The sequence below is a fragment of the Mauremys mutica genome, chromosome 3 (assembly GCF_020497125.1).
Source record: "Mauremys mutica isolate MM-2020 ecotype Southern chromosome 3, ASM2049712v1, whole genome shotgun sequence".
NCBI classification, from domain to species: domain Eukaryota; kingdom Metazoa; phylum Chordata; order Testudines; family Geoemydidae; genus Mauremys; species Mauremys mutica.
Genome location: NC_059074.1, coordinates 9,013,316 through 9,041,013, shown reverse-complemented (window position 1 = coordinate 9,041,013; position 27,698 = coordinate 9,013,316). Strand labels below are relative to the sequence as shown.

At 48.1% G+C, this 27,698-nt stretch overlaps 1 long non-coding RNA gene across 1 annotated transcript; it reads right to left on the bottom strand.

Annotated features, from left to right (window-relative positions):
* Positions 1 to 461: 461 nt before the first annotated feature.
* Positions 462 to 18,948, bottom strand: LOC123366237. The gene is made up of 5 exons (XR_006577979.1): positions 18,813 to 18,948; positions 18,398 to 18,563; positions 17,940 to 18,069; positions 1,245 to 1,358; positions 462 to 937 (listed from the first exon to the last, which is right to left on the bottom strand). It is a non-coding gene; the product is annotated as an uncharacterized LOC123366237 (long non-coding RNA).
* Between the last annotated feature and the right edge of the window lie 8,750 nt (positions 18,949 to 27,698).

Below are 27,698 nucleotides of genomic sequence, written 5' to 3'. Positions count from 1 at the left end.
AGATGGAGCTAGTCCCTGAATTCAGGGGATCCCTGAGCCCACATCTGTACTGAACAGCTTTGTTGAAACACACTTCTGACAAAACATAATTTTGAGGAAAAATGGCTTTTAGTCACAAGTGAACTTTTCAAGGAACAAACTTCATTTTCACTGACGTTTTCTAGTTCGTCAGCAACAAAAATCAGAAGCTGCAAATTTACTGAAAACCAAACAATTGTAGTAAAATTTTTCAGTTTCTGGTTTCATGTTGAAAAAGGGGGGAAAAAATGCACAGGCAATTTCAACAAGAATATCAAGCAAACAAACAAATAAAAAAGACCGAACAATTTAAAAAAAATGTCCACACAAAAAACCCCACAAAAATTCAGCTGCATTTTTAGATTAGCCATAGTACTGAACCAGGTGTCTCTCTCTCTGTCTCTCAGAGTTCTCTGGCAGCCTACTGTGCATTGGGAGGCTGCGAAATCCAAGAAATACTTGGATTGATTTCCATACAGGCTTAATACAATTTATGGCAGTACTTTTCAGCCGGGCTGCTGACATATGGGGCTATTCCCCATGTTCTCCTTCAGGAGCTAAGCAATTAAACAGACAACCAACAACAGCGGCTAAACAATAGGGTGAATCTCCATGTTTCCACCTGCATGAGTATGTCCATTTGTTTTGTGTTTCTGTGCGTGTCCGTCCATCCACTAAGTTCCTGTTCAGTGTGCTGATTTCCTCTGGCAGATCTTGTGAAGTCCCAGAAGTTAGTCCACACACTGAAGTGTCTTCATCCTAGTATGGTTCCTAGAGATTGCTTCTTTCACAGCTGCAGAATGGGGGCTTGCTGGTGCTTAGCTCTCCAGCCAATGCCCCAAAATTCTCCTTTTAGCAAACACTAGTTCTGTTTACACAAACTGGAGAGGCAGTGTCGTCTGGACTAGAGTGCACTAGACTAGGAAACAAAGGCGCTAGTATTGGCTCTGCCACTGACCGTGAGCAAATCACCAATTCCTATTTCCCGTCCCACTCTTTGTGTCTTGTCTATTTATATTGCAAGCTCTCTGGGGCAGGGACTTTCTCTGACTGTGTGTTTGTACAGCACTAAGCACACTGGAGCCCCACTCTTGGCTGGGGCATCTAGGCCCTTCCATACTGCTAATAATAAAACTAAGTAGGGTCAAAACACATTTCATCCAGAGGCATACACAGACAAAGCTGCCGACCCGCATGTAATCAGTACTGATCATGATGTCACTTACCCAGTACTTCAGGATCAACAGATATTCACTTGTTTGATGGGAAAGTGTTGCCAGTGTAACTGCATCTCTTGCTTAGTCCGCAGAAGTGCTTGGGTACATATGGGTTGGTTTTCACTAGAGTAATAAAAATACCATGTACAAAACTGTGATTTATTAATGTATCTGGCATCAATAGAAATATTTTGCTATATACGTTTTATTTAATCTGTCAGTTTAGCTTCAGATCCTAAATTTTGTTCCCACTTTAGTTTAATAGGTAGCAGGCTTTTACATTTGTCAGTTTTGTGTATCGTCTGCAGCTCATAACTCTGCCTATCAGATTGCCCTGATTTTAGGTCTAGTAATTCTACTGTAAATGCACTTCAAAGCTAAGTTAGAAAATTAGAAATGGGAGTTTACCACATGTCACTTAGGCCAAGATCCTCAAATCCCACTGACTTCAGTTGCAGTTAGGTGCCTAAATACCTTGGAGGATCTGTGGCATAGCCTTGTCGATATATATGCACGTAATTAACTTATGCAGTGTTGTTGCAGCCATGTCAGCCCCAGGATAGTAGTAGTAGAAAGACAAGGTAGGTGAGGTAATATTGGACCAACTTCTGTTGGTGAGAGAGACAAGCTTAGGCTATGTCTACACCAGGGGTCTCAAACTGAATTTACCTTAGGGCCAATGCCAGTCCTCAAATCCTCCCAGCTGGCCAATAATGTCACTGAAGATGGTTTTCAGAACAGAATACCTTTATATTGTATTTTTTATTTCGAATGTCTTAGAAATAATAAAACTGTCATACAACTTGATACAAATCTTCACCTGCTAGAGAGTTTTTAGTGTTTGCCAGATCCCTGGCAACGCTTCAGTTCTGTCAGTTTGTTGATGTTTGGCCTCAGTGACTGAGCAGTTGAAACCTTCAGGGTTGCAGCCAGGTGTGCGTCAGATAGTTGTGTTCAGTATTTTGACTTGTATTCATTGTGGGGAAAAAGTGATGCTGGCTGCATGGCTAACTCTGCCCAGCAACTAATGATGCTGCCTCCAGCTGACTCTGCCCAGCAGCTAATGATGCTGCCTCCATGGCTGACTCTGCCCTGCGACTAGTGCTGGTATCTCTGTCCCTCTCCCCCAGCCAATGGGAGCTGCAGGGGACGGCACCTGCAGCAGACATTGCCGGCAGTGTGTCTGCCTGCGTCTCTCCTCCACAGGCCACACTGGGGAGGTTCTCAGGCTGCAGATGGCCCACGGGCCAGGACTTTGAGACCCTTGGTCTACACTACAGCTTATGTCGGCATAATTTATATCCTTCCCTGATGTGAATAAACCACCCCCCTGAGCGACATAAGTTACACCAACATCAGGGCCGGTTCCAGGCTCCAGCCCAGCAAGCAGGTGCTTGGGGCAGCATGTCGGGCTCTTTGGTGGCAATTCGGCAGCGGGTCCTTCGGTCCCTCTTGAAGGGAAGGACCTGCCACCGAATTGCCACCGCAGAAGAAAGCAGCGCAGTAGAGCAGGCGCCAATCGCGATTGCAGCTTTTTTTTTTTTCCCCCCTTCGCCGCTTGGGGCGGCAAAAACCCTGGAGCCGGCCCTGACCGACATAAGCATTCATGTGCACAGTGCTATATTGGTGGGAGAGCTTCTCCCGCTGACATAGCTTGTGCCATTCACAAAGGTGGGTTTTTTTATGCCAACAGGAGAGCTCTCTCCCCGTCAAAGTCTTTCCCGCTTTCTTTCTCTATTATTGCTTAGTTTGTGACTTGAACCTGCAATGTGCAAAGACTCCCTCTCTCTTCTGCAGGAGTTGTAGGTGCTCAATGTCATAGGCGCCAACTTTTCCAGGCACCGGTGGGTGCTCGCCCCTGCCCCGCCCCCTCCCTGCCCCTATTGGACCCCTTCCCCAAATCCCCACCCCAGCCCCACCTCTTCCCCAAGTGTGCTGCGTTTCCCCTCCTCCCCCATCCCTCCCAGCACCTGCCGCCGCCAATCAGCTGTTTCTCAGTGGGAAGGCATGGGAGGGAGGGGTGAGAAGCACTCAGGGGAGGAGGCAGAGGCGGACGTGAGCTGGGTCAGGGCGGGGAGCTGCCGGTGGGTGCTACAGCCCCGGAGCACCCCGGAGTTGGCACCTATGCTCAGTGTCATGATATATGGAATCACAGTCCACCTGAAACGGGATTTATCAGAGAAAACCACTGCAAGTTTCAGACACAAACAAACAGCTTTCCACGGAGATTGCGTTCCAGTTTTGTCTTCCTTGTTTACCAGGATAAAGGAAGTCTGAGAGCTTGCAGTTGCTTGCACTACCTTGCAGTTCAGGCTACAGAAGCATGTATAGAGGTGCCTGAAGTGCTGTGCCGTAATTCCCCAATGTGGACGTTGCAGGCTCAAACTAAAAGATTCCTAGTTTGATAGTGTAGACATGCCCTGAAACTCTAGAAATCGCACAGAGACATATAAAGGCTGGATATTGCAAGTAAACATATGAATAAACTCAGTAATTCATGGGATAGGGTCCATAATGTACCAATGGTCGTATTGCACAATAGCAGATTTGTGATGTATTAGGGAGACACTAGCTAAATCTAAGATCATGAGAGCCACTGAGGTTGCATTAAAAGCACTTAGTACATTTTGCAAGTGAATTGTTATTAAATTGCATCCTGGTGAGGGACTTGTGGTGTGACCTCAATTCAATTAGGTACTTGTGCAATAACAGGAGTGTCATAATTTCCTGGGGATGACAGGTCCCTTGTTCTACTGTATGCAAACCACCACTTAGGGCCAAGGTCGACTGGATGGGGAGAGAGGTGCTTTTTCAAATCAGGTTAACCAATATTATTTGAAACACCAAATTATGTCTACACTAGGGCGAGTTCTACATGAAAAAGTTAGGTCGACCCTGCTACATCGTTCAGGAACATGAAAATTTCACAAGCCTGAGTGATGTAGTTAAGCCAACCTAACCACTGGTGTAGACAGAGCTAGGTTGATGCAAGAAATCTTCTGTTGAGTTAGCTATTGCCTCTTGGGGAGGAAGGGCCGACTCCAGCTTTTTTGCCACCCCAAGCAGTGAAAAAAACAAACAAAAGAAACCGATTGAACTGCCGCCGAAGTGCCACCAAAGAGGAAGAGAGGGACTGAAGGACCCGCCGCCGAATTGCTGCCGAAGACCCGGACGTGCCGCCCCAATAATGGACGGAGTTCCGCCCCTTTCTATTGGCCACCCCAGGCACCTGCTTCCTTCACTTGTGCCGGCCCTGTGGGGAGGTGAATTAACTACAGTGATGGGAGAACCCCACCTGTCACTGTACTGAGTGTGTCTACACTGAAACACTACAGCTGCGCAGCTGCAGTAGTTTAAGGCAGACAGCCTAGTTGTTCAGGGGAGTTTCAAATCACATTAGGTAACTTGGTTTTAAAAAACTCCTTTTTTCCTAGCTTAGATAGATCCCCATAGGGCCAGTCCTGCAAGCCCTGCTCATCTGAATATTCCTTAGCCATGCAGTGAGACTGCTCCTGAGAGCAAGGCATACGCATGACAGCAAAGATTGCAAGGTCAGGCTGTTAATCTCTGGGCTTTTATCACAATATATCTCTGTTGTCCATTTGATGAACACAATATGTTGGGGAAGAGTTAACATGGCTTTTGGAAAGGGAAATCATGCCTCACCAATCTATTAGAATTCTTTGAGGGGGTCTACAAGCATGTGGCCCCAGTTAATATAGTGTACGTGGACTTTCAGACAGCCTTTGACAAGGCGTAGTGAGGCTAGGGTGACCAGATGTCCCAATTTTATAGGGACAGTCCCGATTTTGGGGTCTTTTTCTTATATAGGCTCCGATTACCCCCCACCTCTGTCCTGATTTTTCATACTTGCTGTCTGGTCACCCTAAGTGAGGCAGAGAGTGGCCTCCCTCCAGAGCGGAGGAATTTAACTCCCCCTCGTGGGTGCAGCTAGCCCCGCCCTTCCCCCCTCACAGGAAGTGCAGGGGTGGGGCAGGACGTATAAGAGCAGGGCTTTGCAGCTCAGTTGTGGCCAGACCAGGGAAGGAGGCAGATGTCGCTCCCAGAATGCTGAGCCCTCAGTGGAGTCCAGGACTGGTCGCAGGGAAGAAGGGCAACCCAGTGCCCTTGTGGACAGAAGACCCCTGGGGAGAGACTAAAGGAAGGGCTGCCCAATCGCAAGCCTGAGAGCCAGAGCCCAGCAGTGACGGAGTGGCGCCAGCGGGAACTGGTAAGGAAGTAGCCCAGGGAAACAAGACGTTGGTCCGGTTGTGTTGCCAGGATACGAGGCAGCAACCACGTGTTTCCCTGCTGACCCCGTGGTTGGATCATCTGTGACTACTAGGGCCCTGGGCTGGGACCCAGTGAAGCAGGGTGGGCCCGGTACCCCTAATCCCAGCCTCGTATGCAGGGCTGGATGCACCAGAGCCATAGGCTGTTGCCGTTTACCCCAGCCAGGAGGCTGAGGACCATAAACTGTTTACGTGCTTAGCCCATGCCCACTGTTCTTTGCCCCAGCAAGGAGGCTGCGGCTACCAGCTAACTGGGGGTGTACTGAACCCTCCTGGTGGAGACCTGCACTGCTCTTTGGCTGACTTGCACAGTCTCAGCTCAGACCCCTCCCCCCTGACAAACTTCCCATGGGCGTGCCGACTTCCAGATGCCTCCGGAAAGGGGGCGCCCTGACCCAAGAGGGAGGAACGTTACACCAGATCCCACACCGAAGGCTCTTAAGCAAAGTGAGCTGTCATGGGATAAGAAGGAAGATCCTCTCATGGATCAGTAACTGATTAAAAGACAGGAAACAAAGAGTAGGAATAAATGGTCCATTTATTCACAATGGAAAGAGTTAAATAGTAGCACCCCCAAAAGATCTGTACTGGGTCCAATGCCATTCAATAGATTCATAAATGATCCAGAAAAGAGGGTAAACAGTGAGGTGGCAAAGTTTACAGAAGGTACAAAGATAGTTAAGTCCAAAGCAGACTGAAGAGTTAAAGGGATCTCACAAAACTGGGTGACAGGGCCACAAAATGGCAGATGAAATTCAATGCTGGTAAGTGCAAAGTAACCCACCTTGGAAAACATACTCTCAACTAATACACACAAATGATGGGGTCTAAATGAGCTGTTGCCACTCAAGAAAAAGATCTTGGAATCATTGTGGATAATTCTCTGAAAACAGCCACTCAAAACGCCACAGCAAATCCAGATTCCCTAACAGAATGTTGGCAACCTGTTAAGAAAGGACTAGATAATAGGACAGAAAATATAATAATGCTACAATATCAAACCATGGTACATCCACAACTAACCAAATATACAACCAAAAAGAGAAAAATCACGCTACCATATAGACTTTATTTCTTTTGATTTATCATGACATTAAAAAGGCTCCCACCTGCTAGTCTGGGCACTTTTACATTATTTGAAAAAACAATCCAACTAATGCAAACCCAGCAGCAGATCCCCAAGCTGTAATGCAATGCAATAGAGGGGACTTTCCCCACCAAAACTCTTGCCCTCACTAAACAAGTAGCTTATAAATCCTTACTGCACGCCCTGAAGTTCAGCAGTCCTGGACTATTTCAAACCAAAGGCAGAGGCTTGTTCCAATGCTCCACCATACACACAGCAATTCCACATGCAACCACTTCTGGGGTGGAGGCTGAAGATCAACTCAGTGCCACATATCAACAGGGAAATCTGGGCCACTCATGCTGGGGTAACCCCTGATCATAACACCACATCAGAACAGACAGGAGCGCTGCTTCTAATGAAATCTCATTAGACAGCCCCAAACAATCTGCATGGGACCCAAGTTTTCTGCCTTGGAAGTATAAAGGGCTGATGGGATGGCAGCAGCAGGGGCAGCTTTCCACATACAACCCAACCAATGTGCCTCAACCCTAGAGCTGAGTGAATTTTTGTCAGCAAACAGTAAATGATTTGTAAATGCAGGTTGAATTTGGCAAATAATACTGGCCGAAAAAAAAGCCCTAGGAAATGTTAAAATATTTTGGTTCAAACGGACATTCAGAATGGTTCCTTCAACAGAAATGAAATGGTTTTGGTGTTTTATTTTGGCAAGGAAAAAAACCATCGGTTTCGGTTCAAAACGAAGCTCATTTTGTTTCGGATTTTTTGGTTCAGTCACTGAACTGAATCAATTATTTACTCAGCTCTAGGCCACCCTGACTGAGACGGGCCAGCCCTAGGGGTGAGCTCAACAGCCAGAGCCTGTTCAGACCTTCACTTCTCTGCAGAGCCTGCCAACAAGGGGAAATGGAGTGTTGCCTTGCTGCTGCTGGCAGTGGTGTTTGTGTTGCGGAGACCTCTAAGGAGCTGGATTCAGATCATCTCGCTTCATGCGTGCCATCAAACGCCCCCACCGAGTAACAGTGTTTCATCGCCGCCTTCCTGGGCTGGATTTGAACGTGCAACTTGGAAGAGAAAGGTTCAGCAATGAGCTGCGCACTGGGCAGCCGTGGAGAAAAGATGACAAGAGGTGGAAATGGTAGGAAAGAGTTGGAGAAGGAGCTTTCTCTGATCGAACAGACCTGCTCACCCATGAATGTTTCATGGGAACAACCAACAGAGAGCAATAAACACAGACAACAGCTCCTAGAGCTTTTGCTGTTAGACACGAAGGGGAAAGTTTTCTTGTTAGATGCACATGGCAGATCTTCTGATAATCCATCTTCTTTAAATGTGTGAACTTCTCCCAGGACCTGCCGTGCCAATGTGAGGGGAGGATTTTTTGTAGTTTTAAAGCTACAAGGGTCATTGTGATCATCTAGTCTGACTTCCTGTATAGCACAGGTCAGAGACCCTCACCCAGTTACTTCTACATTGCGCCCATAATCATTTTGTCCTCCCTAAATTTATTTTCCTTCCACTTGCTTAAAGAACAAGAAGATGCAAAATGAGGCTCTGGCAAACCCTAAGGGTCAATCCTGCTTTTCCAGATGTGAACATTCAAATGAATCTGTTTCAATTTGCTTTGGAGAAACAGGGCCAGATCCTGAACCGGTGCCAATTGGCATCGCTCTACCAAAATCCATGAATGGAGCAATGCCAATTTACACCACCTGAGGATCCTGTCCAAAAGGAGCATCTGAGTTCTGGATAAGGGTCTGGGAGCGGAATTTAATCTTTCCCATGTCACAGCTCGTTGAAGAAAACCTCAATAGCACAGTTCGGATAATGAGCTTACATCTATTATTCCTGGTGGATTAGCCTTTTTATTTTAACTGCTGAAGTTGACTGCATTTCCTTCCATCTGTCTCACACGGCATTAGGGAGTGGAACACAGAGGGAAGATACCAGGTAAGTGGGAAAACAGCTTCCGAGCCCCCTAGCAGGAGAGACACAGACCTTTCAAATGCCTTTCTATATTTATAGCGTTAGATAAAAGAATTGGGTGGGGACGGGGGAAGGGCTCGAGAAAGAAATAGAGCCCTGAGAGCCAATGGCATTTGCATTGTATTAGTTAGCAACACACTCTGTGGCATCTGCCTGGAAGCACTCTCTTTTGTTGTCTAATTGGATAAGCAACTGCACAGCTAGTGAACGAGAGCTGCTGGCTGGAAACTAGAATTTTACATAAGATTTTTCATGTTTTCTGATTAATCAGAGTCCCTAGCTGGGATGGGGGTCTTTCAAAACGAAGGTAAAAGGCTAAAGGAGCAATGCTTTAAAAAAAAAAGAATTATGCTTCATAATTCCTTATAGTTATAGAGAAGTTTTCATCCAGACATGTCTCCCAAATTATGGGCAAACTGCATATCTGAGGATCATTCATGCACCACTGAAATGCAGGTACGTCTGGTGTGGAATACAACCATTCTGCCCCGGTAACGGAGGTTTGCAAGAGCGGAAGTGCATTTGAGACTTTAGGGTGAATGTAAAGAGGCAGAATGTCCATGCTGGACGTTAGCCAGGATACTAGGGCTAATGGTCTTTCCCTTTGTGAGAAGCACCACAAGATACTTAATGAGCATGAAGGGTCAGGACCTCAGGTTTGCTCTTATCTGTCCCTAATGCTATGGCAGGGCACTGGGGTCAGTACAGACTCCTAGAGAAGAGCATTACTCCTGCCTCGCCAGCACTTCCTAAAGTCTCTGGATTTCCCTCCCAGCCACGTACTGCCTCCTGCCATCCCAGCTCACTGCCAGATGGGATGGGAACACAACCGAGCTGTGGGCTCTTCAGGGGCTGCGCTAATTTACAACGACATGGGACTTCTGTGCACCTCAGAATAGCTGGAGGGCTGAGTACCCTAGTCATGCCCCATCCTTTAAATCTACTCACTTCCACCTCCAGCCATGTACCCAGTAGGCCCCTTTGCAAAGGACTGTGAGGTGGGGGAAGGGGGAAGCTATGTACACCAGCCCTACACTGCGCCTGCATTGGGGGACCTCCTCAGGGGCTGTGCCAGCCCCTTTAAGCCCAGATTCCCAAACGCCGTATCCCAGGACCAGCCCTCTGGAGTGTTAGAAAACTGGCATCTCTCTGGAACATTCTCCTTACTGCAAGGTAGAATGATTCTACGAGGGGGTGTGTGTGAGAGAGCGACTGTGTTTAAAAAATGGCGTCTTGTCTTAAATCTTTAATTCTTGCTGATCGTGCCTCTAATCAAGGCAAGTTTAAATGCTCGCGCATGCTGTGGCCTTGATAATTTAAAACAAAGATGCTGAGCTGACTTGACGTTTAACAGAAAAACAAATTAGAAAATATTTTTTGTCAAAAAAAAAAAGTGAGAAAAAAAATATGTCCAGGGTAAATATCATCCTGAGCAGGTTGTATTTAATTTTCCTTACAAAAACTGATTAGAAAATGGCCCAACCCATCCTCTCTTGCGAGTGGGGAAGTCTGTCTCCCCACACAGGCATCTGTGGAGCTGTGCCAAAAAAAATAAAAACCTGACACTGAATTAATAGCACACCTGGGCAGCCCGAGGAATACAGACAAAACCATGGGCTTGGAATCAGATGGGACTTTTCCCAATGATTTCTTGTTTCTGTTTCATGTATTGAAATATTCACAGAGGATGAGTAATGCTCATAAAGCAGCCTCCCTCCTCAGGCAGCAAGAGGGAATGAATAGACTCTCACCACAAAGTACACAGCACGCTGTTGGATTCTGTGCTGGCTCCATTCTTGTCTCTGCTAGTAGTTTAAATTAACCCAAGTGGTTCTCCCAGCACAAAGACAGCTATTGCTCTGGGACCAACCACTGGGATCTTTGGTACTGCACTTCAAAAGCTGTGAAACAAATAGGAAAGCTGCTGGGTAGCAGACCTGACTATGAAGGGGATGCACAGACAATTTTAAAGGGAAAGCTGGATGCAAGGCTAAGAGGAGGCATAGTGGGAAGCGGGGAGGTGGAAATGGGGCAGAGAGGAGATAAGCAGCTAGGAAGAACAAGACGGCATGTAGCAATATAGGCCAAGGCTCTAGGAATCAGAAGACCTAGGTTCTAATCCCAGCTGCCTTGCTGTGGGACTGATCCTACTCCCATTGACTCCAGTGGTGCAGGAACAGCCTTTGGCTAAGTCACTAAAGCTCACAGAGGCTCCATCTTTCAAAGAAGGGCTGTGGCACAGCTAGGACCAGAACTCAGGAGTTCCTTGCCCCCAGGTTTCATTCAGCTCATCCCACTAGGCCAGACTGTCTCTCCCCCTGCTCCCACTACAGGTTGCAATTCAAGCAGGAGCATGGTGGCTACATGAGCAGTGCAGGGCACTCACTCTATCAGCCTGTGGATCATAGAAATCCCACAAAAGAGATCACAGCTTAACGACAGGCCCAGGAGCCCATAGACAATGACACCAAAATGAAGTGTCAAACCTTCTGAAGGCTCTGGCTCTGTTGGAGGACACACAGATGAAGGTCAGAGCAGCTTCTACATACAGCTGGTTTCAGATAAGCTGCTCCTGACTAGCATTAGAGGAGAGGTTTCTCCCTTTTGGAAAACACTGCCCATGCCCATCCCTAAAACCCCCTTTGTCCAGGCTTATCTCAAACATAGCAACGAAAACACTCTGCTTTAGCAAAAGAGGGCGAGAAACTTTGCACACGTCCAATTTGGTTGGAAGAATTTAATGATTATTCCTTCAGGGCCCTAGGGGTGGGTGCATGATGTTTTCAGAGGAGAGACAAGGTCACTGCCTGGAACAGCTCATAATCTAAAGCCCTGGTCCAGAAAAGTATTAAGCACGTGCTTAGCACATGTGTAGTCTTACTGAAGTTACCAGGAATTGAGCACGTAGTTGGTTGGCTTGGGGCCACAGGGCCCACTCCCATAAATAACTTCATGTGGGCGCAAGGGTTCTCCTTGTGCAGAACCAGCTGCAGAACTGGGGCCCAAGTTACTATGGACCAACTTGGTGGGGCTACTGGGGAAATTCGGCAGGGATTAAAAAAAAGCAGAAAGCTGTTAAACCATAATTATGGAGGGGCTAGCATCCCTCCATGATATATAGGAGCAGCCATGCTTATGATCTTTAACAATTCAGTTTAATTGGCATTTAGCTAGTAATATAAACTGCTGCTTCACTCTTTGCAGCTGAATGTGGGGATGAGTTTATTGCCTTTAATTTCATCTCCATTCAGCAAGGGGGAGAGCGCCTGTCATCCCGGAGCTGCACTCCGCTATCATCATGATGGACGGCTGCAGAGCTACAAAGAAATTACATTTCCACACGCTCACGGAAGCTGCATTATGGGGGGCGGCGGGGAGCACCAGCGGCAGGTTTTGTTGCAAGGCAAGACAGTAACTCTTCAAAACAAGCTCAATAGCCTATTATAATGAAAACAAAACAGCACCCCCAACTTGCCATAAAACTGTTTGTGAGCTTGAAATTCTGAACCTGGCCTGGACTGCAGCATCGTTAATATCAGATAACAAGCGACACAAGAGGGCCTGGGGGGCGGGGGGAGGGCGTTCGCTGGCCCTGGTGGCAGCTTTTGGGCACCACTGTGGTGCAAATTCATGAACACCTGGCGTGGTGGCAGAAAAGCACTAAGAGAGCTGACTTTGCATCAGGTGGACAAGGCTCTCCTTCCATGAGACGCCATGGCCCTGTAAGTGATGCCTCATGGTCTCCCCGCTAACTGAGTCGTGTGGTGCATCATGGGAGCCACATGACTGCACTGCATCATGGGAAATGTAATGCGACCTGGCACAATAGGTGGGAATTTCTGCAGTGCTTGGTATTAGCCTCACCCAGCTCCCATTGGAGTCAATAGGCACTTTCCCATGGACATCAGTGGGAGCAGAGTCAGGGCGGCAGTGCTCAGCACTAAGGAAAACCTGGCCCATTGCTCTTTTTCCACACAGGACACTTACCCCAACAACTATTCCTCTGAGCCCAGAGCCTCTTGGGCCGTACCCCTGGCTCGAGAGCTCTTTTGTCTTTAAAATGTGGTCACGCCCTGGAAAGTGGCTCATAAAGAATGTACTGTTGGGGTTGGGGTGGAGGGAGGATGCCGTGCTTCTTGCCCGTCAACGCTTTCCAGACCAAATGTGCTGTATCCATAAGTTGTTTTTTCCCTACCTCCCAGCCCTGTGAATGGTGAGAGACAAGCTCCATTCTTTCCTCCTCCCCATAAAGGTCCTGAAGAACAATCAGCGCCACCTGTGCTGCTCCCCCGGTGTTCAGATACTGCCCTCAGTGACACCAGGCTGTGCAACCCCCACTGCCCTGTGGCGTTGCATAGGTCTGACACCCAAGGAGTCTCTCAGTGCAAACTGGCAGAGGGCACACCACACCGTAACGCACATCAGGCCTGACACACTCATTGCCCCCAACATATTGTTGTCATAGAACCATAAGGTTAGAAGGGACTGCAAGGGCCATCTAATCTAACCCCCACCAAGATGCAGGATTTGTTGTGTCTAACCCGTCCAAGACAGATAGGTATCCAACCTCCTTTTGATAACCTCCAGTGGAGCTTCCACAACCTCCCCAGGTATCTGTTCCATTGTCCTAGTGTTCTTACAGTTAGGAAATTTTTCCTGAGATTTAATCTAAATCTGCTATGCTGTAGCTTGAACCCATTGTCTCTTGTCCTGCCCTCTGTGGCAAGAGAGAACAGCTTTTCTCCATCTTTTCTATGGCAGCCTTTGAAGTATTTGAAGACTACTGTCATGTCACCCCTTAATCTCCTCTTTTCCAAATTAAACATACCCAGTTCCTTCAGCCTTTTCAGTCATAATCTGTATCTAAAAGATGTCATGGTCAGGTATCATATGCAAACCAGTAACACACAGGTCATTCATGTTATTCTGTGATGTATGTAGAACAGTGTATAAAGAATTATAGATGTGGGCTGGAAATATGCTTTTAAAAGGTGTTTTGCAAGCAGGACATAAACCCAGCCTGTTCTAGACAAAGGAATGTTGTTCCTCCCGTTTTCCTGTGTCTCCAATGTAAACTGAGCCAGGTAACAACTCAGAGGACAATGAAAAGTACATTTACATAGAAGGTAAACAAAGCCATCAAGCTAAATGAATGGGGTGGAAGAGCGCTTAATGATCGTGATGGGAGATGGAACCTCCACTCCCCCAGGAAGTCTTTCTGGCTCTTGAAATAGAGACAATAGACTTTGGGAAGTATAAGCAGAAACAGAAAGCCATTTTGATACCCATCCCCTATGGGGACAAAGAGGGAGCAATAGTCTTTGAACTCATGAAAAGGAGATCTGCTTGGCCTGAAAGCCAAAAGTACTGACTGTACTGTAGGTGGGAAACCTACCTAGACAAAGATTGTAACTTGTTGAAATTAAGTTTTAGTCTATAGAAAGCATGTTGTGTTTTGATTTACTTGTAACTATATTGGTGTCTTCTGTTCTTACTTATCACTTAAATAGCTGTTCTTTGTTGTTAAGCTTATTCTTGTTTTATGACAAAACCATATCAGTTCTATGAATTAACCTGAAGGGTGAAGACCTCAGCTGAACCAACAGGGTGGTGTGTGCTCTCTCTCTTTGGAGGCAGCAAACTTAACTTCTGCAAGGATCCAGTGAGAGGGACTGGACACTGCAGAGGAAGACGATTTTGGGGAGACTCAGGACCAGAAAGGCCAGTGGTGTCAACCTTTCAGGAGTAAACCACGCTGGCGGAAGCCAGGATGAGCCCACTGTGCCATGATCAGGCTGCTGGCGTCAGGGCTCTGAGCCAATGTTGCACAGCACAGGAGCAGCCAGAGTTACAGGCAGGCAGTGACAAAACCCTTTACTGGTCTGGGTGGAACTCCGAAGTGTCATGAGGCATCACTGATTAGGACTTAGTAAATGTTTCTATTGGTGATGCATAATGAGACATAGCCCCCAGCTCCCTCTCCTTTAGCTGGGTTGGCTCTGCCAAGCTAACAGGAGTGAAAGCAGTAAAAACACACATTGGCCACTAAAGTCAGTGGCTGTGACTTTGTTACACATAGGAGGGCAGAGCTGTGGAGAAAAGGGCATGTCTCTTCCTTCACTTTTAAAGCAGAAAAGCACTAAAAGAGGTGACTTTGCATTAGGTGGGCAAGGCTCTCTTCCCATGAGGTACCATGGCTCTGTAAGTGATGCCTCAAGGTCTCCCCTCTAAATAAGCCAGGTGGTGCATCATGGGAGTCACATGACTGCAGTGCATAATGGGAAATGTAGTCAGGCCAAGGAGCCCAACCCATAGTGAAGAATAAGGGCATGAAGTATCCAAATGACAACTCCTTTGAGACACGGTAGCATCCTAGGCAGATGCAGTTTAACGTCAAATTGACTCAGACTGAAACATTTAGATTTGGTTCAACACACCAAAATGAACTGCTGATTCAGGAATGTCAAAAATTCATTTCACTTGAAAATATCTCAGTGAAATGTTCTAATATTTCTGAATTGAAATTTTGCAGAACGCTTCATTCTCCAAAAAAAGGTTGACATTTCAACTTTTAATCTCAGTGCAGATTTTCACTCAGTTCTAACAAAATGGATCTTGGGCAGACCTGGGGGGGATCCACTAAGCAATGCAAGATGCTCCTTCCCACGCTGCCTCTACGGCTCTCCCAGCCCCAATGCCTCAGGAGCGGGGCATACAAACCTACGTCCCTCGTGCTGGCACTAGACCAATCAGCCAACTAGAATTTGTTCGTCTTGCAGCTGTGCCCAGGAACAATTGTTTGCTCCCACCCAGACCTGCCCTTGATCAGCTAATCAGCATTTAACCCCACCCCCACTTCATGCTCAGATCCTAATCCCAGCCCTGCTCCCAGGAAGCCTGTCATAGGTTTATTCCCCACTTTGAACTTTAGCGTCCACAAGATGGGGACCTGCATGGACTCCTCTAAACTTAAATCTGGTTATGCTGCCACCAGCTAGAAATTCCAGTGTCTAGCACACTCCCTGTTCCCTCAAAACTTTCCCTGGGAAACACAGATCCAAACTCCTTGGATCTTAACACAAAGGGAAATAGCCGATTCCCCCACCTCCCCCTCCCTTAGCCGTCGGGAGAGATCACCTTGATTCAAACTCCTTGAATCAAACAAAGAGGGATTCCCTTTCCCCCCTCCTCTTCCCCTGAGATTCCAAACAAGGGAAGAAATCAATCAGGTTCTAAAAAGAAAAGATTTTATTAAAAGAAAGAAAGAAAGTACACTATCTCTGTAGCACCAGGATGAAAAATATACAGGGTCTAGCTATAAACCTAGAGGAACTTCCCCCTCTTTTCTCAGAATAATCAAAAGTAACAGCAAACAGAAATAAAGAGATTTCTCCAGCAAACACACATTTGCAAATACAGAAATTAATTATAAGACTAATCCGCCTTTCTAATACTCACTATACTGAATAGAAGAAAATACTTCAGGAAGCTGGGAGAGCCTGGATATACGTCTGGCCCCTCCTAGATCCAAAGAGAGAACGCCCCCAAAACAAAGAACACAAACAAAGACTTCCCTCCACAGAGATTTGAAATTATCTTGTCCCTTGATTGGTCCTCTGGTCAGGTGTCCGTCAGGTTACTGAGTTTGTTAACCCTTTACAGGTAAAAGAGACCTTAACCCTTAACTATCTGTTTATGACAAAGCCCATGAAAGAGGCAGCTTGAGCATTCAAACGCTCACCCAGGGAAGGAACGGAGACTGGCTTCTGCTTAACATCCTGGTTGGTTCCCTGGGGTTCTGTAGTATGGTGGTTCTCAACCAGGGATCCAGGGTCCCCTCTGGGGCCACGGGTAGGTTTCAGGAGGTCTGCCAAGCATGCCCGGCATTAGACTCGCTAGGGCCCAGGGCAGAAAGCCAAAATCCCGCCGCGCAGGACTGCAACCCGGGGCCCCAAGCCCCATCATCCAGGACTGAAGCCCACGTTTGAGCAACTTAGCTTCACGGTGCCTCCTGTGGGGGGAGGCCCCAGGCAATGCCCTGCTTGCCCTTAATGCTGGCCCTGGCTTTTATATGCAGAAAACCAGTTGTTGCAGCTCGGCAGGGCTGTGGAGCTTTTCCAGCATGTTGGGGCTCAGAAAGAAAAAGGCTGCGAACAGGGGCGGCTCTACAAATTTGGCCGCCCCAAGCAGTCATGCCCGGGAGGCGCCCCCGAGCCGCGGGAGCAGCGGACCTCCCACGGGCATGACTGCGGAGGGTCCGCTGGTCGCACGGCTCGGCTGGACCTCCCGCAGCTGCGGGCGGGCGCCCCCTCTGCAGTCATGCCTGCGGCAGGTCCGGTCGTCCCGGGGCTCCGGTGGAACTCCCGCAGGCATGACTGCGGCAGGTCCGCCGGCCCAGCCTGCCGCCCCCCCGGGAAAGGGCCGCCCCAGGCAGGTGCTTGCCCCGCTGGGCTCTGGAGCCGGCCCTGGCTGCGAACGCCTGTTGTAGGACACGGCCCTTGCACAAAAGAGCTTTTCAGACCCATTAAACTCCTCAGCTTCACTTCGGCATCTAATCAGCCTTAGCAGCTGTTTATTGCCGCACGCACTGCGAAGCAAGAGAGATCATCCTGCAATTACCGCTGAGCTTTTTTTTTCCTCAGCAGTTTCTGATTTGTGCTTTCAACAGTCATTCAGGGGAACGAAGGTGATGGGTAAGGGAGGCATTGGAGCCAGATCTATAGTCTATCTCCCTCCTAGTACACTTCCCAGCAGAGGATCCCAAAGCGCTTGGCGAACATCAGGGTGAAATTCACCCTGTACAGAGGGGCCAGCACAAGGCGAGACACCACATAAGCCCTCAGGGATGAATTAGGTGGGACTTGAGTGGTGCATAGATATTGTGCTGGTCCCCTGCATAGGGACACCGTCCTGAATAACAGCCTGCCCCTCTTCTGAGCTGGGTAATTATTATCCCCATTGTGACGTCGAATGACTTACTTGGCTCCACATACAAGTCGGTGACAGAGGCAGGAATAGAATCAATATCTAACTCCAAGTCCTGAGCATTAAATAGCAGGTAACCTAACCACTAGACCATGCTTTGCCACATTCCCTGTATCATTCTGTGACTGTTCTCTCTTTCAGCCCAGTAACTGAAGGGTTAATCATTTCACATTGGATGCACAGGAGCTGTGCCAGAATCCACTGGAGCTACGGGGTTCTAAGTGTAAGAGGTGATACTTCGTTGTGACGATTGTTCTAGTTTGCACCTGTGTTTTTGATTAATTAGTTAAAAAAAAACAAACAACAACCCTCAAGCCGGCTGATCTAATCAGGTTCGAAAGGCTGTTCTCTTACCAGCTTCCAGACAGCTCAATCTTCAAATTCCTTGGAGTCTTTTCTGCTTCTTCAACAACATATACGCATTTTTCTAAGGAAATCCAAGTGAGATCCTTGGATGTGCAATACACAGTTGTTTGATGGCACTCTGCAAAAGGAAAACAGTCGATCCATAATTATGGACATTTGGAGAGAGAGGCATGTCTGTGTTTGCTAACCTCACTGGCTAACATGCTTCAGGGGTTATGCAAGGAAACTGTAGATAAATACATTGAAACAGATGAAAGATGTATACAGAGTTAATGGCCTACAGTAGTCTGACCTCTATTTACAGCATAATGATGACAATGTGATTCCACTTTAAAACCTCAGATTTGTGCCTAGAGGGAGCTTTATTAGAAACTGCTTGGGCTTAGCTAGAGCAACTGGACTGGGAGAGGGAAGACCTGAGTACTATGCCTGGAACTACTACAGACCTGCATGTGACCACATGCAAATCCCTTCTCCTCTCTGTGCCTCTGTTTAATCTTCACCCTTTGCCTGTCTTGTCTGATGAGATGGTGAGGACTTTGGGGTAGGGGCTGTGTCTTTCCAGTGCCCGCACGATGGGGCACTGATCTTGGCTGGGACTCCTAGGTGATTCTGCAATACAAGTAGTAAATAACAACAGACTCTTTCACCCATGGATTTCAAAGTGCTTTACAACCATTGACTAAATAACCCGGAGTGTAAATATCCTGGTTCTACAGATGGGCAAACTGAGGCAAAGAATTCATGGGACTTATCCCAGGCAACACAGTGACCCAGTGCAAGAGGTAGGAATAGAACCCAGAGTCCTGACTCATAATCATGTCCTTCAACGAAGAGCCCGCATGCATAATGCCCACTAACCCACAAAGTGTCTATTCCCTAACAGAAGTAGTATGCCAGTGCACGAATCAATGGGGTTATTATGGTGCCTAGATTTCCATCTTGCTGTCTTTTCCCCCTCCAGGCGTAGCTACGTCAGTGTGTCAGAATGCTCTCCGTGCTGGGGGCTGTGTGTGATGATTAGAGCTATTGATATAGAAGGGCCTTCTATGATGTAATTAACACTACAGAGTCATCCATCTCACTTTGCCTCCACAGTTGCCATAGCTACTTGCAGTCAACAGGATGCCTTGATGTATTGCTGCTGTGTTAAACTGATTATCCTGTAAGTGTACAAAATAATTGCTTTCCCCAAACCATATTACGGGACACACAAACTAAATTACAATAAATAAATAAATCCAACCAGTAGCCAAGGCTGTCATCCCATCAGAGCAGTTCAAACGGGCCAGAGCATTAAGAGGAAGCTGGGGAGATGACCCTGAATGTCTGTTTGTGCCTCCCCCAGCATGGGACCCGATCAGAGTTTGATAGCCATGGAGACCCCTCTGGAGTGGGTTATTTTGGGGACATTAATACCAGTGTTCCCAGGAAGGCAGGACACCAGTACAGCAAGACAGAACCCTCTGGATTGCCACAAAGAGCCCATCCATTTCATGGTTACTTATATGGCTCCCATCACTGCCGTACTGGAGAACTGATGAGCTAAGCCCCTGAGGCTGAGATGCTTGTTCTAACATGGGAGCTGGGACCCTTGACTCCTACCTTCAGTGGAGCTACTCTGGATTTTCATTGGTGTAGCCAAGAACAGGGTGTAGGCCTGTGATATTAAAACTCACGGTACCCTGAGAACTTTATTGAAGGCTGTTTTAATTTCCATGGGCAAGAACTGGATGGATTGAGAGGCAAGCTTGCTTCAAGGCACTCCAACTGTTAATTGATTGCAGTGCTGAGATTTGTAAATACACCTCTTCTGAGCGTTGCAGTGAGGTCCCTGGTATCTCTATTCTCTCACCCCAGCTTTCGGCGAGAGTGTGGGACACACTTAGGCCTGGTGTTTAAACCGGTTTAAACACTACGTGTTTAAACTGGTTTTAGGAGCGTTAAACCGATTTAATGCCACACCCGTCCACACTAAGAGGCCCTTTATATCGATATAAAGGGCTCTTTAAACCGGTTTCTGTACTCCTCCCCAATGAGAGGAGTAGCGCTAATATCGGTATTACCATATCGGATTAGGTTTAGTGTGGCCGCAAATCGATGGTATTGGCTTCCGGGCGGTATCCCACAGTGCACCACTGACCACTCTGGACAGCAATCAGAACTCAGATGCAGTGGCCAGGTAGACAGGAAAAGCCCCGCGAACTTTTGAATATCATTTCCTGTTTGCCCAGCGTGGAGCTCCGATCAGCACGGGTGGCGATGCAGTCCCAAATCCAAAAAGAGCTCCAGCATGGACCGTACGGATGTGATCGCTGTATGGGCAGACAAATCTGTTCTATCAGAGCTCCGTTACAGATGACGAAATTCCAAAGCATTTTAAAAAAAAATCTCCAGACAGACGCCATAGCAGGGACTCAGCACACTGCTGTGTGACAAGCGTGACGGAAAGCCAAAGAATCAAATGGACGCTCATGGAGGGAGGGAGGGGGGACTGAGGACTCAAGCTATCCCACAGTTCCTGCGGTCTCCGAAAAGCATTTGCATTCTTGGCTGAGCTCCCAATACCTGTAGGGTCAAACATATTGTCCGTGGTGGTTCAGGGCATAGCTCGTCAATGTACCTCCCCCATCCCGCCCCCAGAAGGAAAAGGGAAAAAAATAGTCTCTTGACTCTTTTAAATGTCACCCTATGTCTACTGAATGCTGCTGGTAGACGCGATGCTGCGGCACTGAACTGTAGCATCCTCGCCCCCCCTCCTTGGTGGCTGATGGTACAATATGACTGATATCTGTCGTCATCCTCAGTCTTGTGGCAGATGGTATAGTGCAGAAGGACTGGTATCCGTCCTCATCATCAGCCCATGAGTGCTACTATTTCCTAGTAGATGGTACAGAATGGCTGGTAACTGTCTTCATCATAGCAACAGGGGGCTGAGCTCCATCAGCCCCCGCCCTTCAAGTGTAAAGAAAATATTCTGTTCTTCCTGGACTATCATATCAGCGGGATGCTGGGCTCCTCTCCCCCACGCTTAATGTCCTGTCTGGACTATCATAGCAGCTGGAGGCTGCCTTCCCCTCATTTTATCTCACTAACAAGTCACTGTTTCTTATTCCTGCATTCTTTATTACTTCATCACACAAATGGGGGGACACTGCAACGGTAGCCCAGGAAGGCTGGGGGAGGATGGAATTAACAGGTGGGGTTGTTGCAGGGGCACCCCCTGTGAATGGCATACAGCTCATAATTTCTGCGGGATCTGACACGGACCGGCTGTGCTCTCTGGTTCTCTGATACACTGGTTATCTAGTACACTTACCCCATATTCTAGGCAGGACTGATTCTATTTTTAGATACCATAAAGGAGGGATTGACTCAGGGAATCATTCCCATTTTTGTCTTTTGTGCCCCCGGCCGATCTCAGCCAGGGGCACCTATGACAGCAGCAGATGGTACAGCACAGAAGAACTGGTAACCGTCATCTCATTGCCAATTTACAATAGCATGGTAGGTGGTACAGAACAGCTGATAACCATCTCTGCTATCATGCAAAAGCAAATGAATGCTGCTGTGTAGCGCTGCTGAATCGCCTCTGTCAGCGGCATCTAGTACACATACGGTGACAGTGACAAAAGGCAAAACAGGCTCCGTGGTTGCCATGCTATGGCGTCTGCCACGGCAATCCAGGGAAAAAGGGCGCGAAATGATTGTCTGCCGTTGATTTCCCAGAGGAAGGAGTGACTGACGACATTTACCCAGAACCACCCGTGACAATGATTTTTGCCCCATCAGGCACTGGGATCTCAACCCAGAATTCCAAGGGGCGGGGGAGACTGCGGGAACTATGGGATATCTACGGAATAGCTACCCACAGTGCAACGCTCCAGAAATCGACGCTAGCCTCGGACCGTGGACGCACACCGCTGAATTAATGTGCTTAGTGTGGCCGCGTGCACTCGATTTTATACAATCTGTTTTACTAAACCGGTTTATGTAAAATCGGAATAATCCCGTAGTGTAGACGTACCCTTAATTTAAACGCACAATATGTTCCTCTTACTTCTGTGCCTCTCCTCCTGCATACTTCTGCCCCATCCCTTAGACTTCCCCTTTGATGAGTCTACTGTCAAAAGCAGGATGATCTAGTGGACTGAGCATTGACAATGTGAGTCAAGAACTCAATTTCTAATCCAGGCTTTGTGACCAAGTCACTGGGTCACCTTGGGCTAGACACTGAAACGCTCGGTGCCTCAATTTTCTCATTTGTAAGATGAGAATTCTAGATAACTTACTATGCTTTCCTCTCGCAGAGGTGTTGGGAAGAGTCATGACTAAATGTTTATAAAGTACTAGATGTTTGACTAAAGACTCCTGATTCAATGTTTTTGAAGCACTTTTCTGCAACACTCCGAGGAAGGAGTACTGCAGAAATGGATCTGGGGTTAGTGGATCACAAACTAAACAGAAATCAACAATGTAACACTGTTGTAAAAAACAAAAAAGCAAACATCATTCTGGGATGTATTAGCAGGAGTGTTGTAAATAAGACAAAATAAATAATTCTTCCACTCTCCTCAGCACTTACAAGGCCTCAACTGGAGTACTGTGTCCACTTCTGGGCACCAGATTTTGGGAAAGAGGTGGACAAATTGGAGAAAGTCCAGAGGAGAGCAACAAAAATGATTAAAAGTCTAGAAAACATGACCTATGAGGAAAGATTGAAAAAACTGGTATTTGTTTAGTCTGGAGAAGAGAGGGCTCAGGGGGTGCAGGGGACATGACAATGGTCTTCCTGTACGTAAAAGGCTTTATAAAGAGAAGGGTGATAAATTGTTCTTTTTATCCAGTGAGGACAGGACAAGAAGCAATGGGCTTAAATGGAAACAAGGGAGATTTAAGTTAGACATTAGCAAAAATTTCCTAACTGTCAGGGTAGCTAAGCACTGGAACAAATTACCTAGGGAAGTTGTGGAATCTCCGTCATTGGAGGCTTTTAAGGACAGATTAGACAAACATCTGTCAGAGATGCTCTAGATAACGCTTAGTCCTGCCTCTCTGCAGGAGACTGGACTAGATGACCTCTCGAGGTCCCTTCCAGTCCTACATTTCTATCATTCTACGAAGAATCTTAAGCCTGGTCTACACTAGGCGTTTAAACCGGTTTTAGGAGCGTAAAACCGATTTAACGCCACACCCGTCCACACTGAGAGGCCCTTTATATTGATATAAAGGGCTCTTTAAACCGGTTTCTGTACTCCTCCCTAATGAGAGGAGTAGTGCTAATATCGGTATCACCATATTGGATTAGGTTTAGTGTGGCCGCAAATCGACAGTATTGGCCTCTGGGCGGTATCCCACAGTGCACCACTGACCGCTCTGGACAGCAATCTGAACTCGGATGCAGTGGCCAGGTAGACAGGAAAAGCCCCGCGAACTTTTGAATATTTCCTGTTTGCCCAGCGTGGAGCTCCGATCAGCACGGGTGGCGATGCAGTCCGAAATCAAAATAAAAAAAGAGCTCCAGCATGGACCATGCGGATGTGATTGCAGTAAGGGCAGGCAAATCTGTTCTATCAGCGCTCCGTTACAGAAGACGAAATTCAAAATCATTTTTAAAAAATCTCCAGACAGACGCCATAGCAGGGACTCAGCGCACTGCTGCGTGACAAGCGTAACGGAAAGCCAAAGAATCAAATGGACACTCATGGACTGGAGGACTCAAGCTATCCCACAGTTCCTGCAGTATCCGAAAAGCATTTGCATTCTTGGCTGAGCTCCAAATGCTTCTAGGGTCAAAAACAGTGTCCGTGGTCGGTCAGGGCATAGCTCGGCAATTTACGCACCCCCCCACCCACCCCCAGAAGTGAAAGAGAAAACAATCCTCTCTTGACTCTTTTACATGTCACCCTATCTTTACTGAATGCTGCAGATAGACGCAATGCTGCAGCACTCAACACCAACATCCTTGCTCCCCCCCGCCGCCATGGGTGGCTGATGGTGCAGTAAGACTGATACCCATCGTCATCATCAGCCTATTGGCACATGGGGCAGTGCAAAAGGACTGGTAACCATGCCGACTAGCATCCGTTAGGGAACATGAGGGGTTGGATGGGGCACGACCCCCCCCCACGGAGGGGGGGGAAGGAGGGAACCGTTGTTAAAATTTTGGAGGGAGGAGGGAACCCGTTGTTAAAAAATTGGCAGCTCATCACTGATTACAGGTCTCCCACTGTGCCCGATCTGCGGAGGGTGAGTCAGTTACAGCTCTGCTTAGCGAGCCTGCCTCTTTAGCTCAAGTTGGAGCAGTTCGGGCCTTTAGCACTAGAGCTCCCCAGTTCACTCCCTGGTGCATTGGCCAAGCTGGTGAACAGGCCTAACACAGAGCAGTCCTGCTGCTCCAGTGCCATGCTGGGGTTTTAATTCTGTACTGACAAGAGCACCCATTCTAGATAGTCCGTGAAGGTCTCCCGTCCAAGCACCTCCCTGAGCTTGTGAGATCAGGTGGTGTCACAGCACAAGACAGTATGGCTACACATTGATCACCAAGCAGGCATCTTGCCTGCCCCTCACCAGTATATTCCCATGTGGTTTGTCTTTTCCAATTCCAGATGTTCCCACCACTTCCTTTGGGAGACCATTCCGCAGTCGAATCAACCTTATGGTTAACAAATTTATTTGAGCATAAGCTTTCGTGGGCTACAGTCCCCTTCATCGGATGCATCTCTTGTTAGTCTCTAAGGTGCCACAAGGACTCCTGTTCTTTTTGCGGATACAAACTAACACGCCTGCTACTCTGAAACCTTATGGTTGAATCTCATCTGTCTGTTTCACTAGGCGACGATAACCCATTCATCACTGTCTAAACACCACCTAGGGTGCCTTGGCACCACTGCTGTTGTAAAATAAGAAATGAATGCTTAACTAGCAATGGAAATTAATTAATTAAGACTGGGGTGAGTGGGTTCAGTTAAATGAAGAACCCACACCCAGCATCACCTGGATCTCAAACTGAACTTGGACTGACCCCTTTTGGGCTGTGAATATGTGTGTTATGGTAGCACGGAGAGGCTCCAAATGACATCAGTGTTTCATTGCGCTAGGTGCTGTACAAACACATATTAGGCTCTTCTCACCCAGAACTGTCTTTCGACCCATCTTAATGTAAGGAACAGAGACTTGGCCAGTCACAAGAAAGGAAATCAATATGCCCTCCACCACAGAAATGAAGATGTTGAGAGTCACACTGCCTGGTGTGGGACCCACCAAAGAGCACCACTCTCAGGTCAGCCTGCTAGAATACAGGGCACATATGCCAGGGTGATGGTGTATTCTGTCATAAGACTTTACCAAGCCAGTAACAAATGACCCATCCCCCCCTTCCCTGTCCCCTGACTGCCCCTTGCCGCCCCACCCAACCCCTCCTCTCATTCTCAATGGCCCCCAAGAACCCCTACCCCATACAACTACCCCTTCTCTCTGTCCCTGAGTGCCCCCACCACCTCATCCAATCCTGCTCTTTCCTGACTGCTCCCCGGGACCCTTGCCCCCATTCAATCCCCCTGTTCCCTGCCCTCTGACTGCCCTGACCCCTATCCACCCCCCCACAACCCACCCCCTCCCTGCCCCCTTACCACACTGCCTGGGGACCGGGTCCACTCTGCCAGGACCACGACCGGCGCCGCTCGGCCCGACTCCCCGCGGGGCCCGGCCGCTCGGCGGCAGCCGCGGGGCCCGACTCCCCGGGCCGGCGCTGGGCTGGAGGGAGCCGCGGTCTGGGACCGGGAGCTGCTGAGCCAGCCGCACCTCCCCTCCCCCTCCGCGCCCCAGCTTACCTGCTGGCTGCCTCCATGCTGCTTGTTCAGGCTTCCCGCGAACATCTGATTCGCGGGAAGCAGGGGAGGGGGAGGAGAAGGGGGCGGAGCAGGAGAGGAGTGGGCGGGAACTTTTGTTAAATTTAGCAGCCCTTAACAAGCGGTTCTAAAATGGCTGCTAAATTTAACAACGGGTTCCCGCGAACCCGTGCGAACCCGCTGCAGCTCACCCCTGCCTGTAATGCGCACTCCCCAGGGGATTACACTAGGAACAAGGACAGTTTGGCCCTTTAAGCCCTTTAAGCAACACCACTGCCTTCCATGCCTGCTCTCTGTGGGAAGTGGCAGTAGAAGAACATAGCCCCTCCTTCCCCAAGAGCTGTAACAGGAGCTGGCCCTGCAGGTAGCAGGGAGCTGCCAGGCAAAGCTGGGAATGCAACAGGCAAACCACCCCGTGAGATAAGGAGGGCCAGACAATGAAGAGTATTAAACATGAATAGAATAAATTTAAAAATCAATAGGCTGCGTCTCTGAGAGGAGTATGGATTAGTCCTGCCTCTATCAGGAAAGCCTCCTGTGCCTGCAGAATGGGAAGTCATGAAGAATTCATCCCTGCAGCCTGCATTGCTCTAATCATTCTGGAACTACCTGCCAACCCCATCTAGTCCAGCACAGCTCTATGCAGCACCCTTCAGGCACAGGGCAGTTGAGCCTGGTCCCCCTCGTGTCACCAGGGTGTTTTACTATCATTTCAAGAGAACCAGACTAAAGAGGAGGAGTTTTAAGGCAAAATGTGAACAGGGGGAATGTCCTGGAGGCTTGAGAGAGATCTTCAGAGAAGGGGTCATGCAAGTAATTGAGTGATGCCCCCTCTCCAGCCCTATTTCTGCCTTTCCCATGTGGCACAGGAGAGGCCCAGGAGGAGTGGAAGTGAGAACAGAATTTCACCCAGTTGTAATACTTTAGACCAGGGGTAGGCAATCAATGGCACATGTGCCGAAGGCGGCACGTGAGCTGATTTTCAGTGGCACTCACACTGCCCAGGTCCTGGCCACCGGTCCAGGGGGCTCTGCATTTTAATTTAATTTTAAATGAAGCTTCTTAAACATTTTAAAAATCTTATTTACTTTACATACAACAATAGTTTAGTTATATATTATAGACTTATAGAAAGAGACCTTCTAAAAATGTTAAAATGTATTACGGGCACGCGAATCCTTAAATCAGAGTGAATAAATGAAGACTCCGCACAGCACTTCTGAAAGGTTGCCGACCCCTGATTTAGACAGTAAAGATGAGGCACATTGTGGAGTTTTACACACACACACACACACACACACACGTTCCCTGCCCTGAAGAGCTTACAGTCTACATATCAGACAAGAGACAGCTGGGAGAGCCGAAGGAAATACTGGGACTGTGATGGTCAGCGGGAGGGGCGGTGGTCTCCGCACACCAGCTGACTTGCTGTTGTCGAGTTTTTTGTAAGCAGGGCTGTGAAGGAGAACAATGGGGTTGCCTTGTGGGTGTTTACGGGGAGCTCCTATGGACAGGGGACAGCCTGGGAGGAAGCACAGAGGTGCTTGTTTGATCATATAACAAGCTGGCATTGAGGGCTGGTATTATTGGCAGAGCAGAGGCTGGATGGCGGAGTTTTTTTTTTTTTTCCAAAATGTTTATTTTACAAAATCAGAAACCAAGGAAAGGGCTGGATTGGGTGGGGGGGCCAGCAGGGGGGTAGGGGGGGGCAGCAGGGGGGCGGGATCACGATGTGTCCATGGTGTCTCCCTTGGGTAGATGCCTAAGGGAAGAGCAGATGCAGGCTGGAGCAGGGGCTGGTTAGCATGGAACCGGTGTGGGCTACAGCAGGGGTGGAGGGCAGGAGCCATGGCAACTGGAGTAGGACCAAGAGCCGTCTGTTGAAGCTAGTGGCAAG